This window comes from Gekko japonicus, unplaced genomic scaffold (genome assembly GCF_001447785.1).
Source record: "Gekko japonicus isolate JY-2015 unplaced genomic scaffold, Gekko_japonicus_V1.1 scaffold618, whole genome shotgun sequence".
Classification (NCBI taxonomy): domain Eukaryota; kingdom Metazoa; phylum Chordata; class Lepidosauria; order Squamata; family Gekkonidae; genus Gekko; species Gekko japonicus.
The window spans coordinates 899,065-908,494 of NW_015159726.1; positions in this window are offsets into that span (position 1 = coordinate 899,065).

The following is a 9,430-nucleotide window of genomic DNA, read 5'->3' on the forward strand; positions in this document are numbered from 1 at the left end:
CGCGCCCTTTCCCTGGGAACCCAGTTATCTCCAGACATATACAGGTGCAGTTCTCAGGCTCTAAAAGCAACAAGCCGGCAATGAAGCGAACTCCCACAAGACGACCTCCAGTTGTTTGGCTTATGCATTACAGCAGAGTACAATAACAGCTCACAGGCAGGGAAGGAGGGGGATGGGGGGAACCAAGCTTTTTTTCCAAGCAATCTACGCTGCATGGGAGCAGAGGGACATGATATGCCAGCACATAACAGACCTTAAGATCAGGGCTATTTTTGGACAGGAACAGAGTTCCGGCTGGCTTCAGAGTTGGCCACGCCCACTACAGCCAAAACCTCTGCGTGTGTGGCTACAGAGGGAAGGCCTGGGGAGCAACCCCCCCAGCAACTCTGAGGTGGGTGGGCCAGGCCCCCCCTGGAAGGATCGGGGAGGCATTTAAATGGGGGGGCTTGCCAAGGGAAGGCATGGGGTGTGGCCTAATAGGCTAATGAGCTGTGCTGTCAGGGGTGTGACCTAATATGCTAATGAGTTTCTGCTATTGGGTGTGACATTATGCTAATGCATTCCTGCTTGGCTTTTTCTACAAAAAAAGCCCTGGATAAAGATGACAACTTTTGCACAAACACAGAGGTGACATGACAGCCCTGATATGATTGTGATCACAAAATTGTGATATGAATTATCTCTTGGGGTTATGTGTTCCTATGCAAGTGTATGGAGGATTTTGGTGCAGTGGCGTAGTAGTTACACCATCAGATTAGAATCTGGAAAAGCCAGACTGGGATCTCTAGTCTGCTGTGGAGGCTGACTGTGTGGTCTTGGGCCAGTCACACACACTCAGCCTAACCTACCTCACAGGGTTGTTGTGAGGAAAAACCAGAGGAGTGGAGAACGATGTAAGCCTCTTTGGGCCTCCACTGGGGAGAAAGGTGATATAAATGCAGTATATAAATAAAGAAAGAAATATTGGGCAGTCCTGGAGCTAAGGAAAACGACAGCAGGTGACGCTGTGATCTTTGCTTATGATGTGTTTGAAAAATCAAATCTCTTGATATGTAATGGTTGAGGAAATTCTGTTTCACTATCTGTAGAAGTGTGCTTGCACACGGAAGCGTATATTTTGAATAAAACTTTGTTGGTTTTATCCCACCTGCACCAAATCGAACCCTTACATTGCTTTTTTCTCTCTTGAATTGCTGACTTGTTTGCAAATGCCAGCATAGTTCCGTCTCTACAGCAGGCCAGCATTGATGAGCGTAGAGGCAGACAGCCAATCACTGCTGTTGGCTCATTGCTCACTTTTGGCACATCCTTACTGGGGGCTTGGGGCACCTGTCATTTCCTTGCCCTTTCAGTTCAGTTCAGGTGGCCATGGCGACTACAGTTCCCATCAATCCTGGCAGGAGATCAGGCTGGGAAGAATAATCTATAGTAAAGATGGTCCCTGGTCCTTCATTTAAAGTCCTGCAGCAGGTTACACCCTCCCTTTTGAACAGCTGGTTTTGTGTCTTGGTGGGAAGAAATGTGTGGAGTGTGGTGGGACTGGAAGGGGAGAGGACAGGCTCAGGCTGCTGTGTGCATGCATTTTACAAGTATCTCATTAAACATGTGGAAGTGCCCATGGAGCATTTTTTAAATGTTCAACAGGAACTCTGGCAAAAAAGAAGAAGTGTGCACATTGAGTTTGAGCATGTCAATACCTGCAGCATCACTGACTGCATACTAGGAATTCAGAAGAACTTTCCATCCACCCCATGGCAGATGTGTGCAGAAAGAGAGCTTTCAATGCAGTTGTGGATATGGCTGCTCTTGCGCTGTGGAATTCAAAAGGCACTGATGCTGATGTCTTTTGGGGGAAGCAGGATTAAGACTGCTCTGTTTCTATGGGCCTTTTCCAAAATAGTGCCTGTTTTAAGGCATAAATTAAATTATCTGTGATGGGCCATTAATTTGTACTGGCTGGAGCTTTTTTGGGGGGGAACCTGTGGATCTATACTGTAATTTTTGTCTTATCTTTTTCTCTTGTCTTTTGCTTGGCAAGTGGCCATGTTTTATAAGCCACCTTGAGCTGAACAGGGAAGGCGGAATATAAATATTTTCCATTATCAGATTTTGACTTGATTGCCTAGTAGGAAGATTGATTTATAATTGCGTCTCAGCCTTTCTGCAGTTTGCAGTGCAGTGTGATTTCATCAGGGTTGCCAGTCCCCTGGTGGGGACAGGGATATCTCACCCCCGGGTCCTGTTTCCTGTCATTGCTCCAAGCAATGGTGGGAGAAAAATAACAGCAATGGCCTTTGGGCCAATGGCATGACATCACTTCCAAAGAAAACCATGAAGTGACATCAGACCTCTGTAGGAATTTGCAGAAACTCTATGGTAAAACAATAGTTTCTAGTGATTCCTCAAGATGACTGATGCCACAGTGAAAACCTGGTCTCATGATAGAGTTTCCAGCAATTCCTAGAGAGGCATGATGTCACTTCTGGGTTCCCATGGAAGTGCTGTCACAACATTACTGACAGGCCCCCCCCCCCATGTTCTTGCCCCTTTGTCTCCCACTGGTTGCCATACCACTCCTGGAAACCCTGTGTAGGTCTGTGAGAGTGAACACTTCTAGTAGCAGAAGCTTCTCTGGTTCCATAGAAACATTTGCTTTTAATAAAAGTGTACTTTTGAGGCAGTGAGTTGTTAAAAAAATACAAAAATGTATAAACAATACATATTAGAAAAGCTAAATACTGCACTGTTGAGATTGTTACAGTGTTATTGTATAACTAATCCAAACCATACAAAAACATGCTTAAGAATATCCCATATATGATAAAACAACAAAGGTTTTTCTCTGTGCAAAATGTGCGTATATTTTAGCTGCACAAGCAACAAAAATTCCCACTCTATGAATAGAACATCAGCTCCACCCTGTTTGGTGAATGGAAATATTTTGACTGATCAGAGCTGTTGACATAGAAACATTTTGAAAGTTTCCAAGCAATTCTTTTGTATAACCCCTGTGGGATACTATCCGTTTTTGATATGGTATGAAGAGTCTATTCATGGCAGTAAAATTAAACATGTGCATATATGTATGCAAATTTTGAATGTAAAATTATGATTCCCCACCATTTTATTACAGAGACTAAATAAACTGAGGGCTACTTCAAACACAATTAATTTCCTACACAATAGAGACTAATTTTGTAGAAATTTCTGTGCAGGAAATCCCATGGCCAGGTCATCACATGTGATAAATATGCTTGTGCCTGTTCTTATATCAGTCTAGCTTTGCTGAGCTAGAGTCCTTGCAAACTTACAAGTAGTCCCAGTGATACCAGTTGACCTACCTCATCAGCGAATGAAGATGCATTTGATCTGCATTTAAATATGTAAAGTATTTGGATACTAAAAGAGGGTGAGCAATGGTGGACCCGTCAGTGAGGCCTGGAATTATGATTAAACATTCTTTCCGAATGGAGGATCTGAGCCCCAGAAGAGTTGCAGAGTGAACTCTCTAGTACAGGCTCTGCCATATGATGAAGATGTCCCCACATTTATCATATTATTGTAGCCGGTTCCTTGCATGCACATCTGTTGAACACATTTGAACAGACGTCAGCCTCAAGAGTCAGTTTGTTTTTCTTCTAAAGCATCTTGACTTCAATGAAGAAGTTATCCCTATCCTCTTTTAAAATATTACTATGCATCTCAAATACATAACTTGACATTAAAGAACTAATTTAAGGTGATTTCAGCTGCAAGTCGTAAGGACACTTTCCTCGGAATAAGCCTCACTGAATAACATGAGACTTGCTTTCGAGCCTACCTGTTTAGGATTGCTCCCATTCTCTCCCACTGAAGGGTATTAGAACTGCGATATAATGTATCCAGACAGTTTTCTGATGGTGAAAAAGGAAGAAAGGGTCTCCTTTGACAACCCCGCCTCCAAGCTATGATGGTGATCATAGGACTTGCATAGATGAAAGCGATGTGGGATGGTGACTGTACTAAGGAGGGGGGAAATGAAAACGCTGGCAGGAAATCTTCAGCCAGACGCAACATTATTTCTCCTATTTTGGCATTAGAAAATCAACAATAACATATGTAAAAACCCTTATTCTCATATACCGTAGATGAACATGGAAAGATAGGGTTTATTGGAAAAAAGTACAACCTATATTTATGATTGGCTTAAATGGTTTGTGACTGATTTGATTGTCTATTTAAAATAAACAATTGCTTGCCAGATAGGACAGCCACACAGTAAGGACAAGGGGAACAGAACTCAATCAGGCTGTGTGAGAATGAACTTGTGTAAAAAGCCAATTGCATTGCATTGTATTGTTAGGAAGGAATCAGTGCAGCAAACTGCTGAACACCCACAAACTGGTCGACAAGCAGATGAATAGCCCACCCCCAAATCTCCTCCCTGTTTGCACGTGACGAACAGGATGTGAGCTGGTGGGTGTTTGAACACCCCTGTGAACAAGTTGTGTGTGTAAAGCACCATCAAGTTGCAGCTGATTTATGGTGACCCCATAGGGTTTTCAAGGCAAGAGTCTAACAGAGGTGGTTTGCCATCGCCTTCCTCTGCAAAGCAACCCTGGAATTCCTTTGTGGTCTCCCACTCAGACCTCGGTTCCTGCCGGGGCGCACTGGAGCACCACCGCTCCGCCAGTCAGGAGCCCAGGGGGTGGGCACATAAGCCCCGCCCCCTGCTCCCACGAGCCATCAGTTATGGCCGCTGCCACTGTTCTCGGCGGCAGCTGCAATGCCAGCGGGGGGCGGTGAAACGTTCTCCTGCCTCCCTGAGCCCCAGGGTGGTGGCCTTGGACTCGTAGGGGCAAATTCCACCTCTCGCACAAGAGGTCATTCTGGCTCCCCCAACTCTCCTTGGGGGCTCCTTAAAAAGTCATGGCCGGCGCTGTTCTCACACGCGAGAGGTCATTCTGGTTCCCCCAGCTCTCCTTTGGGGCTCCTTAAAAAGTTATGGCTGCCGGCGCTGTTCTCTGCGGCAGCTGCGACGCCCATGGGGGGGCCCCCACGAAACTTTCTTTTGCCTACCTGAGCCCCGGGGTGGTGGCCTTGGACTCGCAGGGGCAGTGGCCAGCGCTATTCTCGGCGGCAGCTGCAATTCCTGCAGGGGGGGGGGCAAAGCATTCTTTTGCCTCCCAGAGCCCTGGGGTGGTGGCCTTGGACTCGTAGGGGCGTTGCCGCTCGGACATCACACGCGAGAGGTCATTCTGGTTCCCCCAGCTCTCCTTTGGGGCTCCTTAAAAAGTTATGGCGGCGCTGTTCTCGGCGGCAGCTGCGATGCCGGTGGGGGGGCAGGGCAGGGCGAAACGTTCTTTTGCCTCCCTGAGCCCCGGGGTGGTGGCCTTGGACTCGTAGGGGCAAATTCCACCTCTCACATGTGGAACGCTGCTCGGACATCACACACGAGAGGTCATTCTGGCTCCTCCAGCTATCCTTGGGGGCTCTTTAAAAAGTTTTGGCCGCCGGCGCTTTTCTCTGCGGCAGCTGCGACGCCCGCAGGGGGGGGGAACATTCTTTTGCCTCCCTGAGCCCCAGGGTGGTGGCCTTGGATTCGTAGGGGTGTCAGAACCCACAGCCAGCAACGAAGTACACACATTCAAGAACGGTAATACTTTTATTGCAGAGCTAGAGAGGCAGTAACAGAAGCACTGTTAAGAATATCGGCAGCCCCATGGGTATAATAGGATATAGGGTATTCGTATGCACCCCCCCCTACAGCACTGGCCAACTAGCCACCCTCCTGTGCGCGGGATAAAGCTTGGAGACCGTTAGGTAGCTAAAGCTGAGAACCAACACTCTCCCACGGCACCTAGGAAAAACCCAGACAATACAACTCCCTCCTGCACATCTGTATAAGCATTTCGGCGCAAAGCGGAAAAAGCACAGAAAGGAATGCAGTAGCAACTAGACACAGACCGAGCTCCCCAACCTTCATGGCAGCATAGCTGACATATTGCCCTCTCTAAAATCAGCTTCTCCTGACCATTCCGGGAGGTCTCCCGGTTTGTCCAGGAAGTCGCGATGGAACTGTCGTAACAGTCCAAGGCCCCAAATATCCCCTACTTTCACCCATTCAAGGTGCTGGGGTCCAAAATCCACCCACTTAACCAAATACATCAATTTTCCCCATTTGATCTTAGAGTCTAGAATCTTAGATATCTCATAATGCTCCTCGCCCTCAATCCTGATAGGAGGGGGCACCGGTTTCGATGGACGCCAGGGGCTGGAACCCGAATCTCTTTTCAGGGGACTGAAATGAAATACAGAATGCAATTTTCTCATTTTTTTTGGCAAGTCCAAATCTTGACGATCTTTTTCAACTTAAATGGCCCAATGTATTTCCAACCCAACTTCCGACTTGGCCGTAGAAACATACACAGAGTCACCAGGCTGTAGAGCCCAACCCTCCACCCTTCTCTTATCAGCCTGCACTTTATATGCTTCTTTGTCAGCTGTCAAAGTCTTACACAGTAGAGGTCAAGAGTCCTGCAATTGTTTACACCATTGAGCAGCGTCCCCCGGCCCCATGTCCGTATCCCCTTCCAGAAATGGGACAGGCGGGCTGTCATAACCATACAGCGCCTTAAATGGGGACATCCCCGTGGAAGAGTTACAAATATTATTATAACAGAATTCGGCTAGGGGCAACAAGTCATTCCAATTATCCTGTTGATAGCTGGCAAAACAACGCAGATATTGTTCCAAAGTCTGATTAACCCTTTCTGTCTGGCCGTCGGTTTCCGGATGGTAAGTGCTGCTAAGGCCTCGTTCCACTCCCATCAGTTTCATCAGCTCCCCCCAGAATCGGCAGATGAACTGGGTCCCCCAGTCAGAGACCACCTTGGTGGGGAGCATGTGTAACCTCACCACATGCAGGTGAAACGCCTTTGCCAGTGTTTTAGCCGTGGCAAGTGAAGCGAATGGAATGAAATGTGCTTGCTGGACTTCCGGTTGATGGCGGCACGCTCACGGACTCACCTCCTGAGGGTGTCTCTGTGGTCTGGCGGAAGGAAGGGGTGATCTGGCTCGTAACACCCCCCCAGGGGCCTGGCGAAGGGACCTCGGCCAATGAGCTTTAAGGGGTAGCCTCTTCGATGGCGGAATGCCAGAGAATCGAGGCTTCCCTCTGCTCCAGTGGTTCTTCCAGCCGAGAGACCTAATGGTACAAGTGAAGCTAACCGGGTTAAGTGCAGGAGATTGGGCGTGAAAAATGATGAAAGAAGCGGGGTCGGAAGACCAACTATGAACGTGAGTCAACTGAGAAACGATTTTTAAAAGAAAAGACGCTCCCTACCCTATCCCGTGGAACGGGAAAAGCGAGCAAGGGGGGGACGCCTCCCATGCGCATAAACTGTTGAGCGAGGGGGGGGGAGCAGAAGAAAAATGTGCGATTGCCCAGAAGTACTCACCCAATCGAGTTAAGCAGTCAAGCGCATATTCAGAGACTTCAAAAAAAATTCCGTAAGTAAATAAACGGGAAAAAAGATGGCGAGGAAGAGGGACAGAGACAAAGAAAAACTTTTAAAAATGAAACCAGAGTCCCCAAAGCCGGAAACGACAAGTGAGATGGCTAAGGCTATAGCTGAGTGCATGCGCCCTCTCCTGGAACAGTTAAATAACTTCAAAGAACAGATGTCCATGGTAACAGCAAATATTACAGCCCAACGAACGCAGTTGGCTGTAGTAACAACAAGCATTACTGCTCAACAAACGCAAATAACAGATTTGGTTCAAGTAATGAAGCAGGATGCTGAGAAAATAAAGGAAATGGCTGAATCAACGCAGAAAGTGAAGAAGAAAGTGCAAAAATTGGAAAAGAAAACTACTTCTTTAGAAGCTCAAATGCTTCAAGTCCAAATGGATAAGGCCAATATGGTCCTGCGCTTCCAGGGGGTGCCTAAAACAAAGGAGAGAATCTTAAAGAACATATGAGCGATCTACTCACCCCAGTAACAGAAATAAAAGCGGAATTGCTACTCAACGACATGGATGTGGCCTACAGGTCATATTCAGGATATATAAAGAAAAACAATCTGCCTGGGGAGATTGTGGTAAGATTCTTGAAGAGGCACGTCAGGGATGCTATCCTGAAAGCAGTAGCGGCAACACCCTTGAAGGCAGGGGAGAATGCTGTTAGAACGCTAAAGGATATTCCATTTGAAGTAAGGCAACGTAGAAAGAAATACAAAGAACTTGTGCACTTCCTCCAAACAAATTCAATTGGATACAAATGGCTGTTTCCAGAAGGCATAACATTTAAGATTAAAGAGAAGAAGGAAAAGATTGACTCTGTTCTTAAAGCTCAAGAATTTCTAAAGGAACAGCTGGGAAGGTCAGAGGACGAGAAAAAAAGAAGAGGACAGCAGGTCCAGTGGCGAGCTGGAAACTGGTACATCTGGCGAGGATTCTTTGTCTGAGCAGGGGGCAACGGCCCCGAAAAGTCCCTACAAGCTGCAAAAGAGAAGGGAAAAGAAGAAATAAAGGCTGAAGGACTCTGATTTGTGCCTTTGAGAACTTTGGTTCTGGGGGATGATTGGGGATACTGTTATTGGGCAGTTAAATGTAAACTTGGAGGGTAAAAGGTTTTCTTTTTTAAAGGGTTTCACTCAGTTCATAAAAAGAATAATGATGATAAGACTTGATGTTTTAAAGCTAGTTGGAGGGTCTCCTCTCTTGGTTTTTTAGTTAGTAGTGGGTACTTTTCTTTCTCCCATATATGTAGTTCCCTTACCCCCTTTTCTGTTGTAGTTTTTTGTAGTTAAAAAAAATCAATAAAAAAATCCCCTCCGGGGGCTAAAAAAAAAAAGAACAAAAAGAAATGTGCTTGCTTAGGAAATATATCCACTACCACCCAAATTTGCTCGGTGGTAAGTCAGTTATAAAATCCATAGAGATAACTTCCCAGGGTCGACTTGGATTAGGAAGCGGGTGTAACAGTCCCGGGGTTTTCCCCGGCCTGGGTTTACTCATGGCACAGATTTGGCATGACTGAACAAAGGAGGATAAATCCTTGCACATTTGTGGCCACCAAAACTGCCTTTGGAGTAATTTAAGGGATTTAATGAATCCCGAGTGTCCGGACAGTTTGGAGCCATGCACTGCCTGTAACACCTCCCCCCTGAGCGAGTGGGGAACGAACAGCTTATGTCCCCGGTACCAACAGCCATTGTCTCGTAGTTCAAAATCCCCCTCCGCTTCAAGAACTGCTTTATCCTCGTCCAAAAGGGCAGAGGTGAATTTACTGTGCCAAGTGTCTTTTGCCTCCTTCCCCACCCCAGCAGGAGCCAGGTGCAACATCACAGGGGTGGAGAGGTTAGGCGGGCCTGGCTGCGAGTTGTCACCGCCCCGCCCAGCTGTGAGGGTGTGAACACCGAGTCCAAGACTACATCTCGTTGGCTGT